The sequence below is a fragment of the Elephas maximus genome, chromosome 25, assembly GCF_024166365.1.
Source record: "Elephas maximus indicus isolate mEleMax1 chromosome 25, mEleMax1 primary haplotype, whole genome shotgun sequence".
Classification (NCBI taxonomy): domain Eukaryota; kingdom Metazoa; phylum Chordata; class Mammalia; order Proboscidea; family Elephantidae; genus Elephas; species Elephas maximus.
This window is the reverse complement of record NC_064843.1, coordinates 25,406,139-25,424,049: the sequence shown is the minus strand read 5'-3', so window position 1 is coordinate 25,424,049 and position 17,911 is coordinate 25,406,139. Positions and strand designations below refer to the sequence as shown.

General features: G+C 46.9%; 1 protein-coding gene across 5 annotated transcripts in view; it reads left to right on the top strand.

Annotated features, from left to right (window-relative positions):
- TOX2 (TOX high mobility group box family member 2) overlaps positions 1–17,911 on the top strand; it is a 155,928-nt gene that overhangs the window by 15,193 nt on the left and 122,824 nt on the right. The window contains exon 1 of one of the 5 annotated variants that reach the window (XM_049868894.1): positions 4,378–5,564. The exons of the other annotated variants lie outside the window; for them this stretch is intronic. The gene's annotated coding sequence lies outside the window, so the exon portion shown is untranslated. Of the gene's footprint in view, positions 1–4,377; positions 5,565–17,911 lie in introns of those variants that run through there. 5 annotated transcript variants of the gene reach the window in all.

The following is a 17,911-nucleotide window of genomic DNA, read 5'->3' as shown; positions in this document are numbered from 1 at the left end:
GTGAAAAGGCATAGGAGGGCGTGAGAATGTCAAGAGAGGAGGCTGGAGAGGAGAGCAGGGGCATTTGGAAAGCTACTTATTATCTCTGGGCCTCAGTTTTCTCATCTATACAATGGGATTACATAGGCTTACCTGCGTATGAAATTAAATGAGCTCATAATGTATGTTTAAGCCCCTGGGATAGTTAACTTTAATTTCCTTTTCAAATCTATCTATGGATGCCTAAGAGCCAGGCCTTGATTTAAAATGTGACAAGGAGAAAAAAAACACTCGAGGGCCTGGCCACCTGCCTGTACAACGCAAACGTTTTCTCTGGTTGTTCTCGGGCTTGTCATCTTTATTCTCTTTTGGATGGAGCACTAAATGCTTTCACGTTATCCTGGGTTGTGTCTCAGAGTATCAGCGATTTCCCTAATGGCTCAATGTTAACTATAAACCATGGCACTGTTGAGGCGTTCTCTGGCCAGTTTTTCATCTGCCAACAGCCATGCTTCTGCTTGTCAACACGTCCTGTCGTTTGGTGCCTTACCTTGCTTTTCTGAAAGGTGGCGACCTCCCACATACCAACTGGGGGCCATTAGCTTTCATCAAACTTTGGAGACATTTGAGTATCCGGTAACCAAAAGCCACCTGTCAGGTGAGCCGAGGAGCCATTGTGGCTGTGATCAAGATCTTTCTGACGTGTCAATCTGATCCTGTCACTTCTCTGGGTCACACTGTTCAATAGCCTCCCATTGAAATTTGGTGAACTCTTACAAACCTAGTCTCACCCCATCAGACCTTACTTGAAACCTTTCAGTGACTTCCCTTGGTGTGTAGGATAACATCAAACTCCTTTCTTGGCCCACACACTTTCGCACCATCTAGCCCCTGCCTGCTTTTCCAACCTCATTCCCAGCTACTCTGTGCCAGGCACCAGGCTTCATGCTAGGGATACAGAGTGAGCCAAACCAGCCTCTCCCTCCTTGACTCCATTGTAGCTACCCTGGCTTTCTTGTTTTTTCCAGACTCACTGTGCTGTTTATTGCCTGAGGGGCTTTGCACATGCTGTTCCCTTTGCCTCGAATGCTCTTCCCTCAGTACCTCATATGGCTGCGTACCCTGAACCCCAATCTATACAGTTAACCCCATTATTCTCTATCACAGCCTCGAATGTATTTCTTTTAATGGCATGATGTATTTTTAAATTATTTAGTCTAGTGCTTCGTCAGGACAGTAAGCTTTAAAACCACTGGGATCATGTTTGTTTTGCTCACCACTGAGACTCCAGCGCCTAGTATGGTGTCTGGTATATAGAAGCTGTTCAATAAAACGTGTTGTGTGAGAGAGGGAGAGGGAAAAACAGACTGTGGCAGATGGTATTTCCCAGAGATGGCCATTGTGAGATACCCCAGGCTGTGTTTCCAAGTTTAACTCACCCTCTCTGGGCCTCACTTGTCTTGTTTATACACTGCTGCTGGGAGGATTAAATGAGTAAATACGTGAGGCACAGTGTCTGGGGCCTGCAAGTGTTAGTAAATGTGAATTCCCACGTAGCAACAGCCCATCCTCACGTCCGAGCCCCAGGAAGAAAGTGGGAATGTGAGTCAAGAGGGTTGATGTTTAAAATCTTGTCCTTAGGGTTTTTAATCAAAGTTTGCCTCTCTGGGGCTGGCAGACCTCCGCCCTCTGTTTTGTCCACTCCCCATCTCCCTGCGGGTGGTGACCTTGGCGTTTTGAGGAGAGGCGTCACTCCCAATTGCTTGGGCTGGGGTATCTGGGGCACAGTGGGCCTGGCCTTCAGAGATAAGGAAATCTCTCCCCAGCCCATGGGAATGTTTCTGTTGACCAAGCAGGACTTTTTGGGAGGGCCCTGGAGGCGGGTGACTTCCCTCCTGAAGTTCTCATTCCTCTCTTTTTATTAAACTGTAAATTAGGAAGAATCGGTTGCCTGCCAAAGAGGCAGGACCTGGCTGGCATTCACCTGCTACTCTCCCACCATTCAAGGGTTCCAGGACAGTGTTGACTTTGGCATTTTCTTAACATTCACTGCCGCAAACTGCCCCACCCCACCACTGGCCCTCCAGAAACCCCTAACCCGCATTTTTATTTTTCCTTCTAGCACTGTGTAGTTTACCTTTTCTTCATGTTAATTGTTTGTGTCCCCTTGCCCTGCACACACTCGCCGTGGAATATCATGCAGGGGTCTTGGCTGTATGCTCGTGGATGTATCTGTCAGAGCCTCACACAGCGTAACACTAGCTACTGTGGCCCTGGTTTTGGCATTCTCCTCTGTACTGGGTTGAATAGTGTCCCCCCCCCGAAATTCATGTCCACTCAGGACCTCAGAATGTGACTTCATATGGAAGTAGGGTCTTTGCAGATGTAATTAGTTAAGATAAAGTCATATTGGATTAGGCCAACCCCCAAATCAAACCCACTGCTGTCAAGTTGATTCCAACTTGTAGCGACCCTATAGGACAGAGCAGAACTGCCCTCTAGGGTTTCCAAGAAGTGGCTGGTGGATTCAAACTGCCAATCTTATGGTTAGCAGCCAAGCTCTTAACCACTGTGCCACCAGGGCTCCAGCTGGATTAGGGTGGGCCCTAAATCTGGTGACTGGTGTCCTTATAAGAAGAGGAGGAGACACACGGGGGAGAAGACCCAGTGAAGACAGAGGCAGAGAGTGGAGTGATGTAGCCACAAGCCAAGGAATGTCTGGGACCACCAGAAGCTGAAAAAGGCAAGGAAGGATCCTCCCCTAGAGCCTTCAGAGAGAGCGCGGCCCTGCCGACACTTTTATTTCAGACTTCTGGCCTCCAGAGTTGTGAGAGAGCATAAACTTCTATCGTTTTAAGCCATTCAATCCGTGAGAGTTTGTTACAGCAACACCAGGAAACCAGTATACTCACCTACTTGGCAAACTCCTACATACATGTCTTTTAAGTTTCAGTTCAAGTGCCATCTCCTCTGGGAGGCCCTTGCTGCTGTCATTTGTGCCGCTCTTCACGAACGTCATTATGAAACGAAAGACTGAAGGAGGATTTAGCAGTAAATTAAGAATAAACCCATTCGCCCATCGCCGTTGAGTCGATTCTGACTCATAACAACCCTATAGGACAAAGTAGAACTGCCCCGTAGGGTTTCCAAGGAACGCCAGGTGGATTCGAACTGCTGACCATAGCTTTTAACCACTATGCCTCCAGGGTTTCCAAATTAAGAATAGAGAACGTAATTGAATCAGGCCGTGAAGCACGCACACACCGCCCGTCATCCTTCTCAGATATTTTTAATTGAGTAATCATATTTTTACTTAATTAGATATAGGAGGACAGAAGTTGTGACAAAGTAAGCATACGGCAAAGTGTCCTTGGGTCACTCAAAGTGTAGCTGAATTCAAAGCACCAGGCTTACATCCAGAGGCCATCATATAACACTGACCGCTTTGAACTAAACCTAGCCCTACTCACCGTAACTCAACTAATACTTATAACTAAATCAAAACATTTAATTACAAATAAAAGTATAGGAGATAGAAATTAAACAGTGGTGTCATGAGGCAGTACCGCAAGGGAACAATGAAAGATAAATTTATAGTATAAAATAGCGAAGACTCACCCTTTGACCTTTTGCATAATGAATTAACTAGAACAACCTGGCATAGCGCGCTACCCATGAGCGCTGGTGTGCTCTCTGTCCCCAGGATATAGAGGCCTCAAAGGCCATGTCTGGGATCTTGGACTTTGTCTCAGGGGCAGTGGAGAGTCATGGAAGCATTTTGCATTTTAGAAGAATCTTTGAGGGTATTTTGTGGGGGAAACATTGGAAGAACAAGAGTGGAGATGCAGGGGAACAATTGGGAGGTGATTACTATGGCTCAGAAGAGAATTGATTGATGGCTTGGCTCTGTGCTATCCAATATGGTAGCCACATGTGGCTTTTTAAATTTTAGTCAGTGAAATAAAACTGGGTTCCTCAGTCACACTAGCTATATATCAAGTGCTCAGTAGCCACATGTGGGTAGCCCCCATTGGACAGTACAGATATAGAATATTTCTATCATTGCAGAAAGTTCTGTTGGATAACTAGCTGGGACTGTGGTGGTCGGGTGGGAGTGGAGAGAGGTAAATGGATATGGGAGATATTTAGGAGGTAGAATGTACGAGATTTGGAGAATGGATTGGATGTGGGGTGTGACAGAGAGTGGGTGTCAAGGATAACACCCACGTTGTTGGCTGTGACCAAAGTAGAATTCCTGGGTCAAAAAATTGAGCATTTTTATGGCTCTTTATATTGCTGTGGCATTTTTCATTAGGGCCATCTGTGTTCACCAACAGCATGTGAAGGTGTCCATTTCATCACACCCTCCTGGCATGCCTTACTGTCCTGTGAAAAGCCTTCAGTTGTGCATGTACCTTCTGCCAAACCTGCCTTCATTTAGTGTCTGACGTGTGGACCGTGAGGTCTCTGTGATCAGGGAATTATATGTATATTAATGCAGATTTCAATAAAAAGAGGTATGTTTGCCATTGTGATACGGTCTGATGCTGTTTAAATGCCTTCTGTAATATCTTCAATCAGACGGCAAATAGGAAACAGGAAAGTTAGTAATAAAAAATGAATTAGGGCGATTAACAAAAGGTGAACCGCTTCTCTCCTCAGGCGACAGACAGAGTTGACTGAGCTTTGCAGGGTGTCTCCTATCCAAATACAAGTCTGGATTACTGCAGCTTCCGGGGCTGGCCCTGGGGTCTGCTTGGTGCATAGGACTTGGTTATTGCACTGAGTTTTTCAAAGGTCATGAACATCTCCTTGGAGGGGCTCATACCCTGGGGTGGGCCAGCAAAGAAGGGTTGCTGCGCTCCCTGCCGTTTCAGACCCCACGCAGACCTGGGGCTTTGTCCTCCAAAGCTGGGATATCAGTGGGCCTTGCTCACCCTCCCCACTTGCTCAAGGCCCTAGAGGATCCCATCTGCCCCTCTTTCCTGCACCTTTCCCTGGTGGTGCTCTTGGAGAACTCTCCCTAGCTGTCTGGCTGTAGGAGTGAAGTCCCTTCAAGGAGGATATAGGGGCAAAGGTTTTCCTCTATAATTGCAAACGTGACTAGTTCCTGTGGCCTCAAAAGAGAAACAGAATTCCGGTGACCAAGTAAAGCGCATGGGGTTGGCGCTCAAACCAGGAAGACACGAAGCTTCCACTTTGTAATATTGGGATTCACACTCATGCAGAGCAAAAGACACCCTATAGACCACACAGCTCATGGTCGGGGCGGCTAATGTCCACATTAGCTGGCTGATTTCCACAGGAGATGGTTGGGGTTGGATAACATCCACATTAGCTATATGGTGGGCACAATGGATGGGCAAGTTTGGCTAATACCCGTAGTAGTTGGCTGATCCCCACAGCAGGCTGCTCACTACCTACCTTAAGCCAGTGCTTCTCAAACTTTAATATGAGTGTGGATCTTGTTAAAATGATGATTCTGATTCTGTAGGTCTGGGTGGGGCCAGAGATGTTGCATTTCTAATAATCTCCAAAGAAGAACCGGTGGTGCAGTGGTGAAGTGCTCGGCTGCTAACCAAAAGGTCAGTGATTTGAATCCACCAGCGGCTCCATGGGAGAAAGATGTGGTAGTCTGCTCCCATAAAGATTACAGCCTCGGAAACCCTATGGGGGCAGTTCTACTCTGTCCTGTAAGGTTGCTATGAGTTGGAATCGACTTGATGGCAACGGGTTTTAATAAGCTCCAGGTGATGCTGAGCTGCTGGAAAGTGATCCCCAATTTGAGCATCAAGGCCTTTGTGTTGGACTGAGATCCCTGGAAGCTGAGCCTGAGGCCGGGGTTTCGTACACATGATGTGTTGAGGAAGGGCTTCCAGGAGAAGGGAGGGAGGGCAGCAGGATAAGGCATGGGAAGAAGCTGAGCAAGGGGGTGGTCTCAGCTGGAGACCTGCTTCAGCCTGAGCGCACGGCAGGGGGGTGTGGTGGGACTGGGCCTCTGGAGCATGGATTACGCTACAGAATTAGTCCCACCTTGAGGCCGGGGGTGGGAGCAGCCTTTTCTCCTCCCCATGTCTGACACTCATTGGTCATGGGATGATAGGGAGGGGTGGGGGGAGAGGTGTTGTAACTCCTAAGTTTTCTTCATCATCCAAGGGCAGTTCTGTGGTACAGAGGGCAGCTGTGAGCATCAGCACTCACAACCACTGGGGATGGGTATACCAGCCTGAAAAGGGGAGTCTGCGGGAGACCCCAGGAGCATCCATCCACTACGGCCTTAGAGAATTGGAGACACAGCATCTTTGCTGAGTATGGACTTACGGAATGTGGTTTAGACTGGGAGGTGGGGCTCGGGCTTTAGTTTAGACTGCCGTGACCTTGGGTAAGCCACTCTTCTCTCTGGGCACTGTTTGTGCTAAAGGTTCACAGAGGTTTGGGTCGTGGTTGGTCCTTCTCCTCAGGCTGTAACGGAGCCTGGAGGTAGGAATGAGGTGGGATCTACACAGGAGGAGACAGCTATTATTTCAGAACCCAGGAGGACGCAGGGAGGGAGAATAGAAGGGAGAGGGAAACAGAGAGAGAGGAAAAGAAGGGGAGGAGAGGAAGAGAGAATTACTCTCATCCCTGAGACCCATAGTGTCCAGGAAGGGCTTCCTGGCAGAGGGAGCATTTAGGCAGGACTTCCAAGAACATAGGATAGGGATATGTGCAGGAGGGAGGGGGCAGGGATTTATTTAGCATAATACTACTATAATTCAAATTTATGCACCAACCACTAATGCCAAAGGTGAAGGAATTGAAGATTTTTACCAACTTCTGCAGTCTGAAAGAGATCAAGCATGCAATCAAAAGGCAATGATAATTACTGGTAATTGGAATGCAGAAGTTGGGAAAAAAGAAGGATCAGTTGTTGGAAAATATGGCCTTAGTGATAGAAACAATGGTGGCGATCACATGATAGAATTTTGTAAGACCAATGACCTATTCACTGGAAATATGTTTTCCAACGACATAAATAGTGATTATACACATGGACCTTGCCAGATGGACTACACAGGAATCAAATCTACTACATCTGTGGGAAGAGACAATGGAAAAACTCTATCAGTCAGAACAAAGCCAGGGGCCGACTGCAGAACAGACCATCAGTTGCTCATATGCAAGTTCAAGTTGAAGAATATTAAAGCAAGTCCACGAGAGCCAAAGTATGACCTTGAGTATATCCCATATGAATTTAGAGACCATCTCAAGAACAGATTTGACACATTGAACACTAATGACCAAAGACCAGATGAATGGTGGAATGACACCAAGGACATCATACATCAAGAAAGCAAAAGGTCATTAAAAAGACGGAAAAGAAAAAACAGACCAAGATGGATGTCAGAGAGATTCTGAAACTTGCTTTTGAACACAGAGTAGATAAAGCAAATGGAAGAAATGATGAAGAGCTGAAGAGAAGATTTCAAAGGGCAGCCCAAGAAGACAAAATAAAGTATTATAATGAAATGTGCAAAGACTTGGAGTTAGAAAACCAAAAGGGAAGAACACACTCAGCATTTCTCTAGCTGAAAGAACTGAAAAAAAAAAAAAAATCAAGCTTTAAGTTGCAATTTTGAAGGATTCTGTGGGTAAAAATTGAACAATGCAGGAAGTGTCAAAAGTAGGTGGAAGAAATAAACACAGTCACTGTACGGTAAGAATTGGTTGATATGCAGCAATTTCAGGACGTAGCATATGATCAAGAATCAATGGTATTGAAGGAAGAAATCCAAGCTACACTAAAGGCATTGGCAAAAAACAAGGCCCCAGGAATTGACGGAATACCACCTGAGATGTTTCTTTCAACAAACGAATGCAGCTCTGGAAATGTTCACTTGTTTATGCCAAGAAATCTGGAAGACAGCTACCTGGCCAACCGACTGGAAGAGATCCATATTTGTGCCCATTCCAAAGAAAGGTGATCTAACCAAATGTGGAAATTATCAAACAATATCATTAATATCACACACAAGTAAAATTTGCTGAAAATAATTCAAAAACAGTTGCAGCAGTATATTGACAGGGAACTGCCAGAAATTCAAGCCGGGTTCAGAAGAGGACATGGAATGAGAGATATTACTGCTGATATCAGATGGATCTTGGTTGAAAGCAGAGAATACCAGAAAGATGTTTACCTGTGTTTTATTGAGTATGCAAAGGCATTTGACTGTGTGTGAATCATAACAAATTATGGATAACATTGTGAAGAATGGGAATTCCAGAATACTTAATTGTGATCATGCAGAACCTGAATATAGACCAAGAGGCAATTGTTTGAACAGAGCAAGGAGATGCTACACGGTTTAAAGCTAGGAAATGTGTATGTCAGGGTTGTATCCTTGCACCATATTTATTCAATCCATATTAGGAGCAAATAATTTGAGAAACGATTATATGAAGAAGAACGCAGCATCAGGATTAGAGGAAGACTTATTAATAACCTGCGATATGCAGATGATACAACCTTGCTTGCTTCAAGCAAAGAGGACTTGAAACACTTACTGATGAAGATCAAAGACCATATAGCCTTCAGTATGGATTACATCTCAACATAAAGAAAACAAAAATCCTCACAACTGGACCAATAAACAACGTCATGATAAGCAGAAAATACTGAAGTTGTCAAGGATTTCATTTTACTTGGATATACAATCAATGCCATGGAAGCAACAGCCAAGAAATCAAATGACATAATGCATCGGGCAAATCTGCTATAAAAGACCTCTTTAAAGTGTTGAAAAGCAAAGATGTCACTTTGAAAACTAAGGTGCGTCTAACCCTAGCCATGGTGTTTTTAATCACCTCATATACATGCAAAAGCTGGACGGTGAATAAGGAAGACTGAAGAAGAATTGATGCCTTCAAATTATGGTGTTGGCAGAAAATATTGAATATACCATGGACTGCCAAAAGAATGAACAAATCTGTCTTGGAAGATTTATGGCCAGAATGCTCCTTAAAGGCAAGGATGGTGAGACTGTCTCACATACTTTGGGCATGTGATCAAGAGGGAAGAGTCCTGGAGAAGGATATCATGCTTGGTAAATAGAGGGTCAGCAAAAAAGAGGAAGAAGACGTTCTATGAGATGGATTGACACAGTGGCCATAACAATGGGCTTAACCATAACCACCACTGCCGGAAGAACAAACAAGTCTGTCATGGAAGAAGTAGAGCCAGAATGTTCCTTAGAAGTGAGCATGGCGAGACATCATCTTATGTACTTTGGACATGTTATCAGGAGAGACTTCCCTGGATAAAGACGTCATGCTTGATAAAGTAGGGGAAAAAAAAAACCAAAAAACCCCAAACCCATTGCCGTTGAGTTGATTTTGACTGATAGTGACCCTAGAGGACAGAGTAGAACTGCCCCATAGGGTTTCCAAGGAGCAGCTGGTGGATTTGAACTGCCAACCTTTCGATTAGCAGCTGAACTCTTAACCACTGTGCTACCAGTGCTCCTGGTAAAGTAGAGGATCAGTGAAAAAGAGGAAGACCCTCAGTGAGACGGATTGACACAGTGGCTGCAATAGTGGGCTCACACACAGCAACGATTGTTGAGTCTGGCACAGAACCAGGCAATGCTTCGTTCTGTTGTACATAGGGTCACTATGAGTCAGAGCCAAGTCAATGGCACCTAACAACAAGAGCAACAACAAATTATGTGTATTTCATTTATGTAATTTTATTTGATCTGGAAGTAGGAGCCACTCTCACTGTACAGAATAGGAGCTGAGGGCTAAGGTGACTGAGCCAGACTCACAGTGGGATTGGACCCCAGTCTGTTTGCCAGGGTCGCCAGTTTCCCCCCCACCCTATGGGACCATGCCATGGAGGGAGAGGGCATGGTAAAAGGGGCATGGTGGCATGTTCTGTCTGAATGGAGTATAGGCTAGTATAGAGGAGGAGGCAAAACCTGGGGCTAGTGCAGGGCATTGAGTGCCAGGCTCCAGAGTTTGGTTGCTATAGTGGGGAGCCACAGAGGGCTTTGGAGCAGCTGTGATGTGTGCAGGGGACTAATCCAGCATTGTGCTCCTCTGCTCTGGGGTCCCCCTTATGTGCCCCCACTCTAGGCCATCTTCCTCACACTGTGCTACCTGGATTCAAACTTCTTCAGTAGTGAGAGTGTGGGAATGGGAGGCCATCCTGGGCCTTTCCTGTAGACCCTTTGGGTGCTTGGTTTTGCTACAGGTCTTTGTGGGTCAGAGGCCAAGCTAAGATGCTGACGGTGGCCCGGAATCACACTGCTGGCCACGGGGTCTTGGTTTTGCTGCCTTCTTGCCTCCCTCCTTGTGGGTGGCCAGCCACAGGCTGGATGCTGGTGCCTTGGAGGTGAATGGAGTAGGACCACAAAGAGTTATCCCCGGTGAAGACAGATGTGGGCTTGGGGCGTGTTAAGACTTTGGGGGTGAGTCCTAATCATCTCAGTCCTCTTCACTGTTTCCCACCTTCCGTGGCCCAAGTTTTATCTAGCAGGCAGCGCTGGCAATGCCCAACTCTTTTTCCTTCATCCTCTTTGTAAACCTCTCCCTTGTAAGCTGTTAACTAAGCTACAGTCACAATTTGGCATCTGGCACAAGAGGCTGATATCAAACACGGAATCTGTTGCCACTAAGCAGGGTGGCGGAGCTAAGATGGTGTGAGAGGTACCAGTGGAGAGGAGGTGGGAGGGAGGAGGAACTATTACTGGTTGAATACCTAGTGTGTGCCAGTTGCTGGGCTAGATGTCTTATGTGTATGATCTTATTTAACCCTCATAACAGCCCTGCAAGTTCCGTGTTGTTGTCACCAGGTCATGGATGTGACACCTGAAACTCAGAGAGGTTGAGAAACTTGCCCAAGGTCACACAGCCTGTAAGGGTAGAGTGGATTGTGAACCTGAGCCTGTCTGGCTCTGAAGTCATGATCTTTATTCTGTACCACTTGTCCTTGCTTGTGTGCAGAGTGTTTGGCCTCTTTTATGAAACCCTTTCTCACACATTCCTCTTTTAGACAAACTGTCCCATGAGGAGACTTGGCATGTTATTGCCAATTTTAGTTACCATTGAGTCAGTTCTGATTCGTGGCGACCTCATGTGTGCAGAGTAGAACTGTTCCATAGGGTTTTTAAGGCTGTGGCTTTTCAGAAGCAAATTGCCAGGCCTGTCTTCTGAGGTGCCTCTGGGTGGGTTTGACCCACCAATCTTTCAGCTGGTAGTTGAGTGCCTAACCGTTTGCGCCACCCAGGAACTCCTAAGACTTGGCATAAACCAAAAAACCAAACCTGTTGCTGTCAAGTTGATTCTGACTCATAGCGACCCTATAGGACAGAGTAGAAATGTCCCATAGGGTTTCCAAGGAATGGCTGGTGGATTTGAACTGCTGACCTTCTGGTTAGCAGACAAACATTTTAACCATTGTGCCACCAGGGCTCCAAGGCTTGGCATAGGAGGTGTTATTCCCACTGTGGAGATGGGCAGATCTAGGGGCAAAGTTGAGCACCCACCTTGTCCAGGCTCAAGCTGAGAGTCATAGGCCAGCAGGGCTCAAACCCAGGGGCCTGACCCCCACCCACAGCTGCTTTCTACCTCCCGAGAGGCTTTTGTTGTTTTCAACTTGATGTTGTATAGACTAGACACATGTTCTTTGGCTGTGAGCGTATTGTGGCAAACATTGTTCTGTTAGTTCCTGTATTGGTTATCTATTGCTATATAACCCAGCCACCCTAAAATTAGTGGCTTAAAGCAACAACCATTTTATTTAGCTCGTGATTTCTGTGGGTTGGCTGGATGGCTCTTTTGGTCTGTGATGGCTGGTCTCTGCAAGGCTCTCTCCTGCACCCATGGCCAACTGGCCAGTTGCCCGGCTGCTAGATGACCTAGGATGACCTCATTCACTGTCTGGTAGTTGGCAGGCTGTTGGCTGGGGGCTGGCTGATTGCTGGCTCACTTCTCTCCATAGCAGCTCATCCTCTAACAGGCTAACTCGGGCTTGTTCACCAGGTGCTCTCAGGGTTCCCAGCGCAGCAAGAGAAAGCAGCCTCAATTCGCGAGCACTCTCCAAGCCTCTGCTTACGTCACATTTGCTGCTATCCCATTGGCCAAATAAAGCAACATGGCCAAGGCCAGATGCAAGACTGTGAAAAAATAGACCCTGTGTCTCTGGATAAGAGAAGCAACAACATCATGGCAAAGGGGGTGGTTATGGATTGGATCGTGTCCCCTGAAAACATATGTTGAAGTTCTAACCCCTGTTACCTGTGAACATGACTTTGTCTGGAAATAGAGTCTTTGAAGATGTTATCACTTAACATGAGGTCATACCAGAGTAGGGTGGATCCTAATCCAGTCTGAGTGCTGTCCTTATAAAAGAGCACAGATACAGAGAGATACACAGGGGAAAGGCGCTTATGAAGATGTATCTGCAAGCCAAGGAATGCCAGGAAACGCCTGGGGCTGCCAGAAGCAGGAAGAGACGAGGAAGGACCTTCCCTAGAGTGGAGAGAGGGCCTGGTCCTAAATTCAGATTCTAGCCTCTACAGCTGTGAGACCATAAATTTCTGTTCTTTAAATCCGTACACCATGTGCTTTTTTTTTTTTTTAATTGTACTTTAAATGAAGGTTTACAGAACAAACTAGCTTCTCCTTAGACAGTACACATATTGTTTTATGACATCTGTTAACAACCCCACGACACGTCAGCACTCCCCCTTCTCAACCTTGGGTTCCCTGTTACCAGCTTTCCTGTCCCCTCCTGCCTTCTAGTCCTTGCCTCTGGACTGTTGTGCCCCCTTAGTCTTGTTTTGTTTATGGGCCTGCCTAATCTTTGGCTGAAGGGCTAACCTTGGGAGTGACTTCATTACTGAGCTAAAAGGGTATCTGGGGGCCATACTCTCAGGGTTTCTCCAGTCTCTATCAGGCCAGTAAGTGTGGTCTTTTTTTGTAAGTTAGAATTTTGTTCTGCATTTTTCTCCAGCTCTGTCTGGGACCCTCTATTGTGATCCCTGTCAGACATGTGCTATTTTGTTACAACCATCCGGGGAACCAGTACAGCGCATGTACAGGAATGGGAGGGTTCACAGTCACGTTTTTAATCTACCGTAGCTGCCCTTACTCTTCCAGACAGTAAATCTGCATTGGGCCCCTGCTGTGTACCAGGCACTGTGGCAGGGACTCTGTGGTGAACAGACAGACCCAGTCCTTGTACTTATGCGGCCTCTAGTCTAGCTGATAATAGTCACATAATTAAACATGTAATGTAAGCATAGTAAGTGTGGCAAAGAAGAGCAGCACAGTGCTGTGAGACCAGGTGACAGGGAGGGCCAGGAAGGCCTTTGCTGGCTTTTAACCTGAGACCTGTAGAATGACTTAAGAGTTATGGGGTAGAGAGGACAAGGGAACATTCCAGGCAGAGACCAGCACATGCAAAGGCCCTGTGGCAGGAGAGAGCTGGCACACTTGAGCACCAAATGAAGTGCCATTTCCTTTTTTAAAAATTAGATATTATATATGTGTGTATATTTTTTCTATGTATTTCACCGTGAGCAACCAAACTCAAACTATCCTGTTAAAACAAACAAACAAAAACCCCCAAAACAAACCCATTGTTGTTGAGTAGATTGTGACTTACGTTGACCCTACAGGACAGAATAGAACTGCCCTGTAGGATTTCCAAGGAACAGCTGGTGGATCTGAACTGCTGACCTTTTGGTTAGCAGCTGAGCTCCAGTTAAAGCTGCTAAATATTTCAGTCAAGTGCCATTTCCTTTTAAGAGTCCGCAACCTTGGTCTGGGAAAGGAAACTTTGGTTCATCATATGCCCCAGAGCATCCCTGTGTGATACACTTTCTCGGGAGGGAGGGGGAGTTAGACCTTCCTGGGTACACACACACTCAGGGTGGCCAGGCTTCGTGAGCTTTGGGAGGAGGGAGAGGTTGGTGCTATGTGGGGACCCAGGAAATCATTGTGGAAGAGGAGGGATTGGAGCCTGGAAAGGGCATCACAGGCAAAGTTCAGCTTGAGGTAGGGAGAGGAGGCAGCAAGAGAAGAGACAGTTGTGTAGGATTTGAGAAGGACTGGTATGTGAGTGAGGAACCCTGGTGGTGCAGTAGTTAAGAGCTTGGCCACTAACCAAAAGGTCGGCAGTTCGAATCTACCAGCTGCTCCCTGGAATCCCTATCGGGCAGTTCTGCCCTATCCTGTAGGGTTGCTATGAGTCGGAATCTACTCGATGGCAGTGGGTTTTTTTTTGGTTTCTTTGGTATGCAGTGCGGTGGTTAAGCACTCTGCTGCTAACGAAAAGGTTGTGGTTCAAATCCGGTAGGCACTCCACGGGAGAAAGTTGTGGTGGTCTGCTTCCGTAAAGATTGCAGCCTTGGAAACCCCATGGGACAGTTCTGCTCTGTCCTATAGGGTCACTGTGAGTCAGAAGTGACTTGACAGCAATGGGTTTTTGGTTTTTTTCTAGGCGGACTCGAACCTCCAACCTTTTGGTTAGCAGAGCGCGTTAACTGCACCACACGGTGATTCCGGATTAAGTTAAGAGGTTTGGATTTAGTTCTGTTGGCTGGTATCTTTGAGCCGTGAGCTGAGAATGATGCAGTCAGACCTGGGGGCAGAGACCTCTGGGGAGATGACTGCTCCCAGGGGGATGAAGCCCACAGCAGGAATGCCTGGGGGACTGTCCTCACCAGCCCAACTCCAGGCCCCTAACTCTAACCCAGTTTCATGCGTTATGTGTCAGGGTCAGTGGGGCGTCCTGCGGTAGGGACCTGAATGTTAGGGATTTTCCCCTAGGGGACCGCCCACCTCCTCCCATGAACCGCCTTTGCTGTTCCCAGAGCCTTCAGCAGGGACTGTGATTTTTTCAAAAGGCCTCGGGTTGTGGGAGCCAGTCTGGTAGATGATGATCATAAACGAGCCAGCCCAGAGTTAGAAAAATGGGACAAGTCAGACCAATCTAAGTTTGAATCTCTGCTTCTCACTTACCACCATGAAACTCTAGGCAAGTCACTGCCCAGCCCCAAGCCTGGGTTTTCTCTTCTGTAATTGGGGTCTGTACGTCCTCACTGGGTTGGGTGAAGAGGAACACGTGTGGGTTGAGTTAACGTTAGCGCCTTTCTGCATATGCACGTGGCGGAGGATAATGCAGAACCCCTGTGACTACACTGTCGGAGTGAAGAAACACTCCCCTTTACCAGGCCTGGATGTCAGTGAAGCTGTCTTCCCCAGAATAAACAGAAACCATGGCAACCTGGATGTGTCACGTGGGCCAACAGCCCCTCCCACTGATGGCCAGGAGAAGGGCTAGTCACAGATGTAGGCCCCACTGGCGACTTTTTCTCTGACTCCACTGGCTGTGGGGTGACCCACGGGGACCCCCTCAACCCTCCCTTCCTGCCTGAGGTAGGACTGAGAATTCCTAGAAAAAGCAATCCTGACTTTGGGTTTCTAGTCGACCTCAAATTTATCATTATTTTTTTGTCTTGTCCCAGAAAGGATGAGTTGGTGCAAAACTCCCTGCCCTCCCCCTCTGTCATCTCCTGAACAGAGTTGCCAAGATGCCGCTGGGGATGGGCACCCAAACGTCAGCAAATCTCCTCTGACAGGGAGGGGCCATTTGGCTCTTTCTGTCCTCATGGACACCTAGTGAGATGGTGGCAGTAATACCCCACTTCCTGGAGAGACTCAGCTCCTTACTCAAGGGTCACAGCAAGTAAATGGCAGAGCTGGGGTTTCAACCCAGGTCTTTGCTCTGGAACTCATTTCCACATTGCCTTTGGCAGAATTGGCAGCTTGGTGGCCAGTGTGGCAAGGAAGGACACATTTGTCAGCTCTTGGCATGGAGGTACTGGCCTGCGATGCCTGCCCCAACAGAGAGGGGTCTAGGGTGGTAGTGGGGCAGCTGAGGTGGCCTTGAAGACTGCAAGGTTTTCCAGGCTGTGTTTCTACCTGGTAGCTTCCTTGCTCTGACCCCAATAGGAGTGGCCTCATACTTTTGCAAAAACCTGGCCTTGCCTTTGCTGGAAGTTAGGGAGGAGCTTACTGGTGTCCCTGATTTTACCCTGAGGTCTACAGCCATCCAGAGTGAACGTTCAAAGCCCAAGCTTTGGTAAGCCCCTCATCTCGTGGATCCTCAGTATCCTTATCTGTAAAATGAGGGAATCGGTGATTCAGTGGGCCGTGTAGTTTAGTGGGAATGAAGCATAGATGGCTGGGCCCAGAACTTAGTTTGAACCCTGCCTCTGACACCAATTGTGCACCCTTGGCACAGATAGTAAGTTACTTAACTTCTCTATGCCTAAGTTTCCTCCACTGTAAAGTGGGAATAATAATTGCACCTACCTGTTAGGATTGTTGGAGCCCTGGCGGTATAGTGGTTAAGAGCTCAGCTGCTAACCAAAAGGTCAGCACTTCAAATCCACCAGCCGCTCCTTGGAAACCCTATGTGGCAGTACTACTCTGTCTTATAGGGTCACTATGAGTCAGAACCGACTCGACGGCAGTGGGTTTGGTTTTTATTAGAATCATTACAAGAATGAACGTATGTAAAGCACAGGGAACAGTACCTGGAACAGAGTATGCACTGTGTATGTTTTTGCTATTATTAGCTTTATCTCATGGAGTTGTTGGAAAGTTAGTATGGTTGTAGCAGGACCTGTCATTGTGATCTGCAGGTAGCAAGTATGTGGAAATGGTTTGCCTTTTGGTTGAGGAGGGGAGGAATGAGACAGAGTCAGGTAGTAGAAAAAGTACCAGGGTAGATAGACTGCTGGGCTGGCTTGGTGAACTGGGAACATCCATCTAACCTTTCCAAGTCCCATTTTTGGTAGTTGCTTGTTTACTTTTGGTCATTCATTCATAAGAATACATGTGAAGATATAAAAGTATATATATAATAAATTACAATATTAGGCTCAAGGAAAATATAAAATAGAACAAATTCTAGAGGTTTTTTTTCAGCCTAGAAAACCCTGTGGGGGCAGTTCTGCTCTGTCACATGGGGTCACCAGGAGTTGGAATCAAATCAACAGCGCCTAAGAACACAGGCATAGAGTTGCTTTAAAACAACAACAACAACAAAAAACACTCTGCTGACTGGCCTGGAAAATGAATGGAAGAGGGCGAGTTAGGAGGCTGTTTTGGGGATCCAGGTGAGAAGGGCGAGGGCTGGACCAGGATGCAGGGATGCAGAGAAGGAAATGGGAGGTGATTGCAGAGGATGAGGGGAGGCAGGGGCCAGGTCAGCCCCTACCCTGTGTGTGGCTTGGCCCTAGGGTGGTTTGTGGCAAGGAGCCAACCAAAATGTCCCCATGGGAGTGAGGATCTAGATAGGGCATCTTAGAGGTGCAAAGCAGCTTCAGTCACTTCCCTTGGGCAAGATTTGTTTAATAAAATCTCGTAGCTTCTAAGTACTTACAGGTGCTGACGGGAGCATCACAATATTGTGAAATTAAGCTGTAAAGCCGGCTTCATTACCAGCTAACCTGGTGAGGAAGCAGCCGCCTTAGTTAGCGCTGCTGGTTGGGTATGACAGAGCTAAAATTGAACTTGGCAATTACCGCTTGTGTGAGGTTCTCGGTGCTGTGAAAGGAAGGTTCCGTGGAAATCAACCCTGGTAATCACAGGCTTTAAAATTAGTCACTTACTGTTAAGGTTGCTCTGAGAGCACACGCTCCAGGGTGACGCAAGGGAGGGGGCCGGGAACCTGGGCTTTGACTTTGTGGAGTTACCTTGTGTTCACCTGCACCGGATTTTTTTTTTTTTTTTTAATTAGTTTCAGGACAAAGGTTGGAGAAACCTGGTGTTCATGTCATGGAGAAGGGTGGCCGTTTGAATGAATGGTGGGTTGTTTGAAAGTCCTGTTCTTTCTGTTTGCTTGGGCTCCTGCCCTCTTTTTTAAGCTTTTGTGTTT